The sequence below is a fragment of the Equus quagga genome, chromosome 15 (genome assembly GCF_021613505.1).
Source record: "Equus quagga isolate Etosha38 chromosome 15, UCLA_HA_Equagga_1.0, whole genome shotgun sequence".
NCBI classification, from domain to species: Eukaryota; Metazoa; Chordata; class Mammalia; order Perissodactyla; family Equidae; genus Equus; species Equus quagga.
The window spans coordinates 83,205,254-83,220,027 of record NC_060281.1 but is presented as its reverse complement, the minus strand read 5'-3'; the positions used below and the strand labels follow the sequence as shown (position 1 = coordinate 83,220,027).

Below are 14,774 nucleotides of genomic sequence, written 5' to 3'. Positions count from 1 at the left end.
AATTTATAAACGAGCAGAAGCGGTGCCGAATGCGGGGTTTGGGCGCGGCAGGCAAAGCCGGGGGCTCAGGCCTGGACACGGCGGCGAGTGACGCACACGCAGCTTTCCGCTCATGTGGTCCACTCCCTGCCTGGTGCGCGAACTGTACCAACAGGGACAACTGTGGGATTCAGTCCTCTATCCAGGAAGGGTGGTTGGGATCCTGGGACAAGACTTTGGGGAGGGTTTCTTGCTCACCACCCTCTGAGCTCACCATTCCCAGCCCCAGATCACACAGGACGGTTTAGAAGGAAGAGAGCTGCCCATAAGGACCCAAAGGGCTTTTGAATCTGGGAAGAAAGTCACCTATGGCCCGTGGAGGGGATGCGCAGAGGCGAGAGGAGGGGACAGAGAGGGTAGAGCATCAGGGTCATTTTAAGGGACATGGGTAGGGACCTGGACACCGTCTGCCTGAGCCCCAGAGGCCAGACCTCCGACCATCCCATGAGCCTCTATTGTCTGGGACTGGCAGGAGCCTCCCCTGACCGGGGATCTGGGGGAGGTTGCCATGGCAACGATGCTCTGTTAAAGGGCTCCACGAATGGTGTGCTCCTCTGGCCCTCCTTATTCCCTAGGTCAGGAGAGGGTCAACGTCATGGTGCTGGGGTGGCGGGGAGACCCCGGGGTTGAGGGAGTCGATAAGCTCCCTCCATCCGCCACTCCTCTCACCATCCTCAGTCCTCCTCTTGCCAAGTCAGGCTCCCCATTCCCTCACAGCCTCCTGTTCTCTCTGCCCTGGCCTCACGGGGCTCCTGGGACAGGACAGGCCCTTCCTGCCTCTGGGTTTTGCATTTGTGGTTCCCTTTTCTGAAGCCCCCCCTCCACCTCCTCCCACACCCAGTCATCGCACTGACCTCACGGGGAAGTCACGGGACTGAGCAAAGTGCCCGACGCCCAGCTCCTCAAATAACGGGGGATGGTCATGATGAATAATTAATGGCTACTAGTCATTAATAGCTACCAATTAATGGTCATTATTATTACTACTAATAATCTCTGAATTTCCAGAGCCTAACCCGCCACTGGATTAAATAAAAGCCTCAGGTGAAATTGCAAGAGGGATGAACGGACGAATGAATGGGTAGGTGACCTTGCATCTCATCATTCCTGAGACCAGCTGGCCTCTGTGGCTAAAACAAAAGCCATGCGATGTGCCTGGAGCAGCTGCCTCCTCTCCCATTTCTTGGCTGTCACCTTCCATCTCCGTCATGGCTGGACACAGGCTGGGAAAGGAGCCGGCACACTCCTGTACGATTACCTGAAGGGGTATTTGTCAACTTCATCACTTTGGAACCGCTCCCCTAATACACAGCAAGATGGCATTCACACTCCTGTATTTCTCTCTCTCTCTCTCTCTTTCTTTAATAAACAGCTTGGAGCTGCCAGGGGCAGTGGGCTGCCACAGAGCTGACAGAAGTCATTTCCGTCTTGTCTTGGCCCTGAAAGGAGGCGGGCGTGATGAACGGGTCTCGAGTGCTCAGTCTTATCCATTGCCTGCCACGTGGGGATGGCGGCATCAAGGGCTCCTGTCACCGAATCTCCTGGGACTCTGCCATCCCGCTCACCCCAACTCCCACCTCCAGGGCTGGCTGTGGACGCCAAGACAGGGCACAGGGAAAGGGAAGGAAGAGAAGTGACAGGAGGAGGAGGAAGAGAAGGAGGGAGGGAGAGGAGGAGAAGGAGGAAGGAGGGAAAAAGGCAGAAGGAGACGAGGTGAGGGAAGCAGGTCTCCAGCCCATGCCGTCAAGATCTCGCCAACTCTCACCTGTACCCTCTGAGTTGGCACCGTGCCCAGCACACAGGAGATGCTCAGTAACTATTGAATTGAATCAAGTCTACCCTGGAAACCGAGTCTACGAGGAAGAGGAAGCAGGCAGGATGAGAAAAGTGGAAGAGGGGCAAAGGGAAGTGGGCAGAGGAGGAAGCAGGCTAACAAGAGAGAAGTTGAAATGAGAACGGGTGGCAGAGATGGAGAGCAAGAGGAAAGAGACCTGCGGTGATGGAGTAGGGGGAGGAGGAGGAGGGGCAGAGGCCAGGAGGACAGTGGGGAGGGTGAGATGGGGTGCAGGCTGGCAGCTGAGGATCCGCCCTCCTCATCTTCGACCCAAAGTTAGGACTGACTCGTGGACACGCAAAGCCATCGGCAGCCCAGGAGTGGGCATCTGGAGTCCCAGCCTATGAGTGCTGGTGTCCAGGCACAGAGGGCACAAGCAGCCTCGGCCCAAGCTGTCAGGATCCCCAGCTCTGCCAGACCAGGGGGAGATCTGACCGCCTTCTTCGGGGCCCCCGAGGAGCAGCGCCTTCCTCAAGGTGTGCACCCCCAAAGGTCCCAGCACAGCCACTCAGGACCCAGCCTGGCTAACACCAGATGGTGATCACTGAGCTCTGCCGAGGAGCCCGAGGGTCTGATCTCTTGCGGGGGGGGGGGGGGGGGGGTGGGTGGGGTCCCTCCTTTCTGGAGGGGTCTGGTGCTTTTGGAGCATCAGCTGGTGGGCTGGAAACAGGAACAAGCCAAGCAGTGTAGACTTCCAGGGTGTGGGGGGTGGAGAGGAGTGGGAGTGGGGGTAGAGTGAGGAGGGAGGAAGTTGTGGCTGAGCGCGCCTTCTGGGTTTACCATTCAGAAATCCACCCACGTCTCCATGAAATCTACTTCCTGTCTGCGTTGCCACTCCAAGGGAGGAGTTCATTGCATCCTTTCTGTGTGGAGGCTGCAGAATTCAGAGTGAATCTGAATTCAGAGGCCCTGTTGCAGGCTTCAGGACGAGGGTCCCAGGTCTGCTCTCTGAGGTAGGATGACCCTCTCCATTTCTGTCCTGGCTTTGCGCATTTCAAACCCAGCTTGCTGTCTTCATCCAAGGACCTGGGGAGACTCATTTTTTTCAGCTGTCCTCACTGGACAGCTTGGCTCAGACGGAACTCCCCCCCCATCAGCATCGGGTGACGGATGGATGGCGGATAATCAAGATGTCACTGTGCCTGCCTCCCAGAGCCTTGGCCATGGAGAGAGAGATGATGGATAGGAGGCTCTCCGAGTCACTGGGAGACAGCTGTGGACAAATGCTAGGCAGGGGCACTGTGATTCTCTGAGGACAGACTCCAGAAACATCTTGGGAACTTCTGCTCACTGCCCCTTAGCCTATCTGAAAAGGAACAGCCTTCTAGCACACCTGCCATTATAAGGAGCCAGCGGGCATCCCTGAGCATCCAGCCACAAAGGTACTGGCTGATCCCATAACTCAACAGTTGCCACAATAGCCACCCCTGGTTGAGCACCTACTGGGTGCCAGGGACAGTGCTGGGTGCCATGGATCCAAGGAAGAACAAGCTGATGGGCCTTGTGCCCTCATGGAGCTGATGCCATGTTCATTGATAATCTCCATGGCAACCCTGGGTAGGGACTATGACCTCCAGGCATGGGGAGGCGGGGTGGCCTCCACATCACACACAGGTAGAAGTGACAGAGGCAGGTTTCTGACCCCAGGTTAGCTGACCCCACAGCCAGTAGCCCCGTTCTCTAGAAACTTCCCCTAAGCCCCGTGACATGATATAGGTTTCATAGCATCGCCTACGTCACCTTGTCCAGATAACATGTGTTGCTTGGAGCCTAGTCTGCTTCCGCCGTTCACTAGCCGTGTGGCTTTGGAAGAGTCAACCTAACTTCTCTTGGTCTCAGTTTCCTCAGCTGCAAAATGGGGGAAACCAGGCCAACCTGGCAACATAGCAGAGAGAAGAGCTCCAGGAGGCAGAGATTTTTGTCTCTTGTACTCGGGGTTCTACGCCAATGCCCGGAACAGTGTCCTAGCACATAGTAGGTGCTCAAGAAACATGTGTTGAATGAATGAGTGAATCTATAGCCCTCTGGCACATTGTAGGTCCACAGTAAGTATGTGTTGGATGAATGAGTGAAGCTCCAGTGCCTGCCACACAGTAGGTATCGAATAAATGTTTATTAAGGGAATTGGTGACCAAGAGAATAGATATGAAAATGCTCTAAATATTGGTGGTTTCAATTTATGAAGCCTGATCAGGTAAACTAGGATCTGAACATTCAGAAATAGTGGAAGTTCTGCTCTTTCTAACCTGCAAGGCCAAGCAAACGGGCTTCAGAAGCAGACAGGCCCAGGTTCAAATCCTGGTCCCGCCCCTTCCGAGTCTGGTGTCTTGTGGAGCCTGGACTTGTTCAGCTGGGAGCGTGGGGACAATAATGCCCTATCTCATAGGGTTTGGGGAGGAATTAGAGATGACGTGTGTCATAGGGACAGTCAGGTCCCAGGAGCATCACACAGTTAAACTTGCATATATTACCTATTCACTTCAAAGCATTGCTACTAATAAATATATGTTTAAAAATCTTAATGCTCGCTTGATTGTTTTTAACAGCCCTTTCCATCAGGGCTGGAGAAGGCCCCAAAATGAGGACAGATGTTCAAGAGTAAGCATTTCCTATGTATGATCCTGTCCTGGGCAGCAAAGGAAAAGGATGCGGATATTGAAGGGGTCTGCTCAGCCTGAGAGACATGTGTCTCCAGCTTGCACCACACCCCTCCGCCCTGCCAGGCAGTCCCATGAATGTGGCTCCATCTTTTTATCGCTAGTGCCTACCATGGGAGAAGATGCTCCGTGAATATCGGATGAAGAACAAAGAACACACCTATATATGCACATATATTGTACACACCATCTCATCAGGATGAGAATCGTCACCCCATCTTGCAGATGATGACCCTGAGGCTCATTGGTGAGAAGCCATTTGCTCAAGGTCACCCTGCTATGTGGCAGGGCCTGGATGTGGACCCTGGTTGACCAGATCTGAAGCTCGTGCTTCTTCCTTCCACATCACACGCTCTCCAGGTAGAAAGCTGGAAACATCAACCGGTTGAACTCCCATCTACACGTATATATTTTTCAAAATCCACTGAAACACAATGATCCAAAAAATGGAGGTCCAAGTCAAAGAGATGCTGGACTCAATGGCATTACACATAATCACACAGCAAAACACAAAATTCCCAGGTCTGAGTCTGGGCCAACAGGAGCTACAGGAAACTCAATGCAATTTTAATGACACCATGAATCATTCCCAAAGGCGTGCTGTCACCCCCATTCTTCATCCACACCCTGAAATTAAAAAGGAAATTAAAAATGTATCGATGTTCTTTAGCACTGGTGAGGCCTGCGATGGGAAACCAGATGTCCTTTTAAGATGGCCTGAAGGTTTTGTGACTGAGTCCAACACACTAATTGATAGTCTGGAATAAAAGTTTACAGGGTGCCCCAAAACTGTGCATGATGTGGTAGGAAACGTGAAACATTTATTGAGCCCCTGTAGTGTGCAGGTGAATTCTGCATAACAATAGCTACTGTATATTGTGGCTTTAGGCTTCCCAGACATTACTCAAGTTTATCTTCACAGTAGATACTGCTGTAATCTTCCCGTTTCACGATGAGGCTCAGAAAGGATAAGTGTTTTGTCGTAGAAGATATGGGAGGACGTGGATTGGAAACAAAGAGTCCAATTCTGGGATCCATGCCTTCTAACCGCTCTGCTCTACTGCCCTTTATTGTCCCATTTTACAGATGAGGACATGGAGGCTCAGAGAGGCAGGTGCTTGCTGAGGAAGCAGCAGGGCTGAGGCCCCCCTCTGTCTGACTATATGCACTGTTAGGCTGAGCTCACACGGTAGAAGGGGACTTGTCTTCCCTCCTGGAGAGCACACTGTAGGTGTGGAGACCGGATAGAACGACCCTGGGAAGACGGATCAGCAATGCAAGGAGTTCCAGGTAAACTATAAACCAAGCGCAGCAGAAGCTGGCACAGGAGAGAGTGGGTGCCGGAGCCTGCATGCACAGCCTTTCTGCAGGGGGTGGGGCTGAGTCAGGCTTTTGGAAGAGGAGTAGGATTTGGGTGGTGGTATGGGGTTGAGGAAGACACTCCAAGTGGGAGAAGAAAATCCTTCTAACCAGTTATCAGCTTATTCAACGGTTTCTGCAAAACCCTTGACAAACAAGAGCTGACATCCAAATTTCACAGGCAAGGACATCAAGGCTTAGAGGAGCCACCCAGCTGGACGGGAAGACTCAGAGCAAGGAGGAAGCCATGGGGTGGAATAACCAAGGCAGCTTGCTCAACTGCAAGCAGGGGAGGTGAGGAAATGAGCAGCAGACAGTCCCCAAGCCTGAGGGCGCGGAGACTTGAGTCAGGAAACAGACTCTATAAATATCCTATATTCCTTATCAGAGAATGTTTTTATGAGGCAAGATAACTCTTAAGCCTCGCTTGCTCTCCTCTCTGAACTGAAGTGGGTGCCGAACCCTCGACACTTTTTAAAACCAACCCAGTGCACTGCCCCCAGTGGACACCTGCCCACATATTTTTTATGGGAGAACAGAATCTGCTCGCCTCCCCCACACATTCTTACTGCCTTCCGGGTATGAGGACCAGCTGTTTTTGAACAGAGTTGCCCACCAGAGTCACCCCTGGAACTCAACCAAAAATTAATTTCAATGGGAGGGTGGAGGCAAGGAGACCATTACCAGTTTAGAAGAGTCTAAAGACTAATGGAAGATGTTAATAATAGGGGAACCCATGTGGGGGAGGCCAGGGGGTAGATGGGCATTCTTTGTACTTTCCGTTCAAATTTTCTGTAATAAAATTTCTCTAAAAAATAAAATCTATTATTTTTTTTTAAGAGAAAGACTAAAGAAATAAAGCTATTGAATGCAATGAGTATGCTTAAGAGGATCTTCCTTTTAAAAAATACAGGGATCCAAGGCAATTTTAGGACAATTGGGATAATATGATGGTTGAGATCTTGGATGATATTATGGATTTGTTGATTTTCTTAGTGTGTAGTGGTACAATGGTTAGGAAATGTCCGTCTTAGAAAAAAGACGCAAAACTATTTAAGGAGAACTGTCATAATGTTTTCAACTTCTTTTCACATTGTTGAGCAGGAAAAATGTGTTTAGATATTGACATAAGTAGAGAAGGAGGTAAAACATAGAAATGAAATGTACATGAAGAAACACTAGTCATGGTCCAATCAAAGTGGAGGCTCAAAGATTTGGTGGTGCCCAGATACCTTGGTTGTCAAAAAAATAAGAAGAAAGAAAGAAAGAGAGAGAGAGGGGAAGGGACACTTTACAGGTGATTCTGAGGAACCGTTGCTCTATATTTAAAAAAAGAAGAAAAACAACCATTTTTACCCACCCTTCAATGGTCAGCCCAGCTGTCGCCTCCTCCAGGAAGACTTCACCCACCTCCCAGCTTGGGTTAAGGGGTTCCTTTGCCTTCCACAGTCCCTGTGCTTCCCCATCACTCTGTACTATCATTACTTGTTTATGACTCCCAACAAGACCATTAGTTCTGAACTAGACAATAGTTTCCCTTTATGAATCCCCAGAAACTGGAAGAGTGGCTCAAGGAAAGTTCACAGAATGGAAAGAAGGAAGGAATGGAGGAGTAAAAGACAAGGGATTGTAGAAAGAATGAACAAAATGGCTCCACCTGCCTCATCTGGCTGGTTAACTGAGACCCTGTAGCCCTACTGATCAGTCAGCCAGAGCCACTACTCTTGGCTTAGAAACAATCAATTCAAAATCAGCTTCCAGTCACAATCTAGAGTGAATTGCTCATATGTCTAAACCCAAGCCAAGAGCCTGGTTTCATTTCTACAGAGTTTTATCAACTTCTGGAATATCAGAATCAAGAGGGAGCTGGGACCTCATCTGGTTGGAACCTCATTCTACACCTGGAAAAACAGAGAAGGGAAGACGACCTTCCTGGGTCACACTCTGATGAGATGAGGAAAGCGCTGCCTCTAAAACTCCAGTCTTTCACCTTCTGATACATTTTCCACAACGTTTTGACAGAATAAACTTGGTATGTAAAGTAATTAAGATCTACAATTGATTAGAGATTCAACTTGGTGCAACCTATTTTAAATAAATTTTCGATGCCTTCCTTCACTTTCCATGCCTAGACATTGCCTGAGTTGAGCAGATGCAATGGCAATCACTGCATAAAATCTCAGGCTTATTCATAAAAGCACTTGGGTCCTCATGAAAACGCAGTTTTAAGCGAATGGATACTATCCATCCATCCATCCATCCCTCCCTCCTTACATCCATCCGAAATCATTTATTGAGTGCCATGATGCCAGATGTTGCTGATACAGAGATGAGTAACCCTTGCATTCAAGAAGCTTAGTCTAGAGGAGGAAATAGAGTCACCAAGCTATGACTGGAGGGAAATACGAGTGAACTTTCATGCCCTCTCAGGCAAGGAAACTAAGGACGACTGTTTACCTAGCAAAGGGAGAAGGAAAGCCTAGCTCAGCATTCAACCTCCAGACACGATCAACTAGCCTGTATCAGGGGAAACCCCAACTTAGAAAAACCAGAAGAGCTAAGTTTAAATTTAAAGATATTGGAGAGCCACCAAAACAGCCAGGACTTGAAGGGCCAAATTCTGGAAAGAGGGAAGTACACTGAGGTGAACCCAGCATGGTGTGGAACTCTCCCCTGGAGTCATTTGCTGATCTTGAGGAAAACTCCTAGGTATATACCCAACAGAAATCTGTATGCTTATTCAACAAAAGCTGGGTATAAGATTGTTCAAGGTAGTACTATTCATAACAGTGCTAAGCTGGAAACAACCTAAGCGTCTAGTAATAATAGAATGTATAAAACCATTATTTTATATTCATACAATGGACTATTATAGACCAGGGTTTCTCAGTAGTGGCATAATTGACATTTTGGACCAGATAATTCTCTCTGGCTTGTCCTGAGAACTGTAGGATGCTCAGCGGCATCCTGGGCTTCTATGTCCTAGATACCAATAGCACCTCTCTCTCTCTGTTATGACAACCAAAAATGTCCCCAGACCTTATCAACTGTCCTTTGGCAAGGAAGAGGATGCAAAAGTGTCCCCAGTTGAGAACCACTCTTATGGACCATAGAGCAAGGAAAACAAGAGAATTACTGCTGCATGCAACAATGTGGATGAATCTCATTAACATGATATGGGGAAAAAAAGAAGCCAGACACCAAAGAGTACTACTGGATGCTTCTATTTACATAGAATTCAAAAACAGAGAGATCTAATTTATAGTGTTAGAAATCAAGATGGCGGCTACCTTTGAGGAAGGAAAGGTCACGACTAGTTACGGTCTGGTTTTTGATTCAGGGTAGTAATTACCTAGGTATGACCAGCTTCTGAAAATTTCACCAAGGTGTACTTTCTGCTACCTATATTCAATAACAAGTTTGCTTAACAAAAATTTAGCTCAATTAGAGAACCACAGATTCTAAAAGAATCTTCTGAACCATCAAATGATGAATTCAAATGATTTTCTACAAACTTGCAGCTAACTCAGGCGAACCTCAAAATTTCCCAAAACATCTGCAGCTCTACCACCCAAGACCAAGTTCCAGGTAGAAAACAGCTCTCCTTCGACAGAAACCTGTCCAAGAGTGATGCTGGCTGCAAGCTGAATCCTGGACAGAGCCAGACTTCTCCTGGTTTCACTTGCTTAGGCCTTGGGTTCAGGATTAATGTGCTTGCTTTGAATATTTCCACGCCTTCACTTTCAACATCTTTTCCACTAATCTTCCCAATACTGATAAAACTGAAAAGAACTCCTTTGTTCTAGGAAGACATAAGACCATGTTCATGAGAGGCCCATTCATTAAGCATATTCCGGCTGGATTAAAATGATCCTGAGCTCTGCTTCTAGGAATACAGAGACCAGTAAACAAATGCACACTTGAAAAAGATTAGAGGTGGGTGCTTAACCTACTTTGAGAACAAGCTGTTTTTAATGCTAAGTACCATCCATTCACATTTACATAATTAATGAACTAATTACAAACGAGTCTTATCTAATCATTTGAGCAGGCCCCACGTGACCTGTCCTTGCTTCACTTCTGCAGTGGAGTAATTGCATTTCCTTGAAAGGAATACAACTTTATTTTTTAAATACCCTATAATTTAGACCTTTATACTAATTCAAGCCAGCCTCATCCCAAATAAAAATCAACGGGGACGACAGGAGGGTGGTGGGGTCTAAATCTTTTCCTTTTAAACTAAGAGCCACAAGCCAAGAGTATGGGGCTGCAAATGTTTACAGAAAGCAAATTTTCCCCAGGAAAAGGAAAAGTTGTATTGCCATCTTTTAGCCAAACGAAAAGCAGTTGTGTTAAATGGGCACCAAAGCAAATGATACATACAACAGTAATTAGCGAAGATTACACAGTAATTAAAATCACGATGATTATGTGAGTGAGAATAATTTATACAATAATCTCCACGCTCACACTGCAATATGGTACAAGTCCAACAGCAACAGTGGAGAGCCATGTTTGGTAATAAATTCCAATCACAGCATCACTAATTGCGTGGTGATAGATCGGTCACGGAAATTTAGGGATAAATAAAGTCTCTGACCAGGAGACACACAATTTTATTTGGACTTCCTGAGGCTACCAAACGGGGATCTCAAACACTCTAATGTTTTCTCTCTCCCCCTCGCCCCCATCTCTCTCTCTTTCCTCTCCTCCCCACTCCCCTCCCCTCCACTGGGAGCTCTCTCTCTCTCTTCCTCCTTCTACGTAATCTTGTCCGCTCCCGTAATTCAACCTTTCTCTTGGTGGAGAACATTTGCTTTGCTTATTTTTTTTTTATCTACCCAGTATCATTCTCCTGCTTCAGGTAAGGTACCCTGTTGTCCTTTGGGAAAACCCTTTCTCCCTCAGTGTTCCTGTGATTTGGGTGGGAATAACCCTATCTCCCAGAGCTAGGTGAGAACACAAATTTGAGCCTAAGGGAAAAGGCTCCTTCATCCTCCTTGTCCATTCTGACTAGTCCAGTGACAGACATGTGGCTCACTTTGGGCCAATGAAAGTCAAGCTCAAGATTTTTGTGGAACTGTTGAGAAGAGAGAAGCCCTCTTTACTCTTGGGCTCAGAGAGGTGTAGGCAAGAGCTTGGAGCTGTTGGCTGCCATCTTGCTGCCTGAGAAAGGAGCCAACACAGAGGAAAGCAGAGCAGAGTGGTTGATGAGGGGTCAAATCCCCATGATCATTTTTTAATCCCTTGATCTAGTAGTGCCTGAAGCTAGCTCTACCCTTGGTTTCCAAGCTGCACAAGATAATACATTTCCTTTTTGTACAAGCCAGGTTGAGTTGGGTTTTATGTCACTTATACCTCAAAGAATCCTAACTATTACATTAGGCAGAGAAGTTCTGGCATCTCATGGATCCAGACCTGGACAGTTCCACTTGGATGTCCCCAAACATATTAAGTTCAACATATTTAAACCCAAATTCACCAAAACTCCACTTTCATTGACAAGAGAGTCTCTGTTGTGCTCATGGTTTTCTGCTTCAAGTCTAGACACTTCCACAATCTCTGGCACGTGAGATTATAAGCCAGGCATAGTTTTCCCTTGTCCTACCTTCAGCATCCTGCCTCCCAGAGCAGCACCCACCCAGCCTGGCCTGGGATGAAGGGAGGAGAGCAGAAGAGATCTTTTGCTTATTAAATGCTAAATTGGTGCCAGGCCTTCCACCAGCCACTCTGTAGCTGTTACTTTAATCCCGCAAAGGAAATATAACATGGAGGAGGGGCTGAGATCCAGAGACTCTAACTTGCTCATGGTCAGGCAGCTCGTAAGTTCACATTAGAAACCAGGTCTACCAGACTGCAAAGACTGTTGTCTTTCCTTTACCTCCTGAGTGTGTCTTCAAGGCCCCTTGCAGATCCAGTTTCACCCTCTGTGCCCACCACCTGCCGCTGCCCTCAGTCTGCACTCTGCAGAACTGAGTCCAGATCTTCAGTTTTCTCCACTATGTTCCATCAATCCTGGTTCCATGTTGCTAAGAACCAGTCTGGCAAATCCACCCTTGGCTCTTGATATCAGCCTTATTCTTCTAATCATCTGGTGAGAGGCCATCTAACTTCCATTCACTGGTCATTTATTTGTTCAATCCATATTTATTGAGCACCTACTATGTGCCAGGCGCTGTGCTAGATGCTGAGGTACAAGAAGGAAAAGATAAATTTTATGTCCTTAAAGGGCTCACAGCCTATTAAGGGAGATAGACACCTGAACAGGTGATCTCAACATAATAAGGTAAGTGCTATGGAAGGGGGACATATGGGGTCTGTAGGACCACAGCAGAGGGGCGCCTGACCCAGCCAGGGAGTCACGGCAGGCTCCTGGGGAAGGTGATCCATGGGCTGAGTCTTGAAGGGTGAGTAACAGTTTGGCAGGTGAAGAAATGTGGGAAAGGTGTCCAGGCAGAGGGCATATCATGCACAGAGGACAAGGAGTGGGAAACAGCACAGTGTATGAGGGAGAGCTCTAAACCATCTGGGACACAAAGTATGAAGAGGAGATGGAGGGAAATGAGACCAGAGAGGTAGACAAGAGCCAGGTCATGGCGGACACTATAAGCCAGCTGAGGTGCTTGAATTCCATACTGTGCTATCCTGTAGGGCAGAGATCACCAAAGTTTTTCTGTAGAGGGCAGATGGCAAATATTTTTGGCTTTGGAACCATATGGTTTCTGTTGCAATTACTCAACTCTACCATCACAGTACAAAGACAGTCACAAGCAACATGTAAAATTAAAAACAAAAACATGGGCATGGCTGTGTTCCAATAAAACTTTATTTACAAAAACAGGTTGGGGGGCCAGATTTGGGCTGTGGGCAGTTGAGTGTGCTGCCCCCTGCTGTAGGTGATGGGGAGCCACTGAAACCAGGTTTTTGTTCTAGAAGGATCATGGCTGAAGCGTAGTGGATGGGCTGAAGGAGGGTGGTGTTGGAAGCTCTTTGCCAGAATCTAAGAGCAAAATGATGGAAGCCTGAATTAAAGGTGGTGGCAGTGGGAATGGAGATAAGTAGAAAGAGCACCAAGAGTGTTTTCTTGAAAGGGGGCAGAACAAACAAGATTTAGGGACCAGTTGAATGAGGGGAGGAGAGAGAGGGATGATGGTCTTAGGTAAGTCAAGGGTTCCAGCTTGGGAAGCTTTGTGGATGATAGAACCACCCAAGGATGGACAACACAGGTCGGTGGGGAGGGAGGGATTTCCTCTTGCATATGCTGAGTTAAGACACTGGGACACATCCAGTTGGCAATCTTCTCAGTGTAGGCAATTAGATATGATACATAAGTTTAAAGCCTGGGAGAACAGGAGAGCTGGAGGTCTAGATTTGGGGGTCATCGGCTTACAGCAGAGGGGTTAAAAATCACAGAAGGATTGCCTGGGATCAGGTGAAGAGAAAAACAGTCAGGTGAGGGCAGCCTCCTGAGAATCCCAGCATTCAGGGGCTGGAGGAGGGGAAGAGACCAGGAAAGAGAAGTCTGGGCAGCACCAAGGAACAGAAACATCCACAAAGCCACGCAAACAGAGAGTTCCAAGGAAGGTTCCATAGTTGCCAATGCAGGGGAGAAGTCCAGAAAAAGATCAAGACTGGAGAATGTCCCCTGATTTGTCCCATTGGAAGCCACTGACATGGGGAGAAAAGTTTCCATGGAGTGGTGGGGGTAGGCTCTGGTCTGTAGGAAACTGAGGAATAAAATGTTAAGTAAGTGAAGATAGTGAGTGTGGACCCCACACTGGAGAAGCTTGGTTCTGAAGAGAAGGAAGAGGAGTAATTCAATAGGAGTACAGAATGATGGGTGAGGATACGGTTAGGATGGGGATGCCCTGAAGGTGGTTATAGCCTGTGGAGGGAGGACAACTGAAATGCGGAAAGTTGAGGATAAAGGAGCGAGAGGGGACACCAGGTGGATGGGAGCCCTGTATGGGAGAGGAAGGAGCGGAGGAGGAGTACGAATTGGACTCAGACAGGACCAGATCTCACCTTCTGAGACCAGAGGGAAGATGGCGGCAGATAGAGATGGATTTAAAGGAACCACAGAAGTTGAGGCCATATTTTTTCTTTGAATGAACCAGGAGTTTAGGATGTCTCTTTAAAGTTAGGGACAGTGACTGGAGGAAAGTCAAGATGGTTTAGAATAATTGTCCAGTAAAATGAGAGAAGTGACTGACCAGTGACAAGACAAGATGTTAGGAGTCTGCATAGTTGGGTCAGTTAATGCCTGTCAGCACACGGACCCTGCAGAACTGTGTGAGTGACCAAGGCTGGGGTTCTGTTGGGCATGGGGATGCAGGACTAGAGTGAAATGGGTCGTGGACCCTCCTTGGAAAGCCTGAGGGGCTGTGAGGACAAGCAGGAAGTGGGGAGAGCCTCCCTCCCTTTAACACTCTTCCAGCAGGCCAACAGCCCTCGAGGGCGGGAAGCAGAGACCACGCACACAGCAGGGGCCAAGGGGAGCATGCCAGACGCAGGACGGCCCTGGCATCAGCCGCAGCCAGACGTTAAAAGAGACTCTGGAGCCAAGTGTGGCTGCCACCACGAAGCCCATAAACTTGCTCTCTGGGGCCACGAAGGAAATTTAGTGTCCTCGTCTCCAGAAGCTCTTGCATTTATCAGGAGCAGCTGCCTGCTTCCTGGGCCATAAATCATAAAGCTTTAGGTGTATTTCTCTTGAGTTGACGTCCCCTTATAAATAATACAAGGAATGCTTTCATTTTTTTTTGGCAGAAGACTGCTTTCTCCCTCTCTTCTGGTTTTAGAGTGACCTTCTTTTTCAGTCAAATTGGAAATGTCCATGAGACTCACATATGAGGCCCTGTGATGTGCCATGGAATATGAGGATG

At 48.0% G+C, this 14,774-nt stretch overlaps 1 protein-coding gene across 3 annotated transcripts in view; it reads right to left on the bottom strand.

The window, feature by feature from the left end:
- Window positions 1-14,774, bottom strand: part of MYO18B (myosin XVIIIB) — a 249,548-nt gene that overhangs the window by 4,518 nt on the left and 230,256 nt on the right. The window lies entirely within an intron of this gene.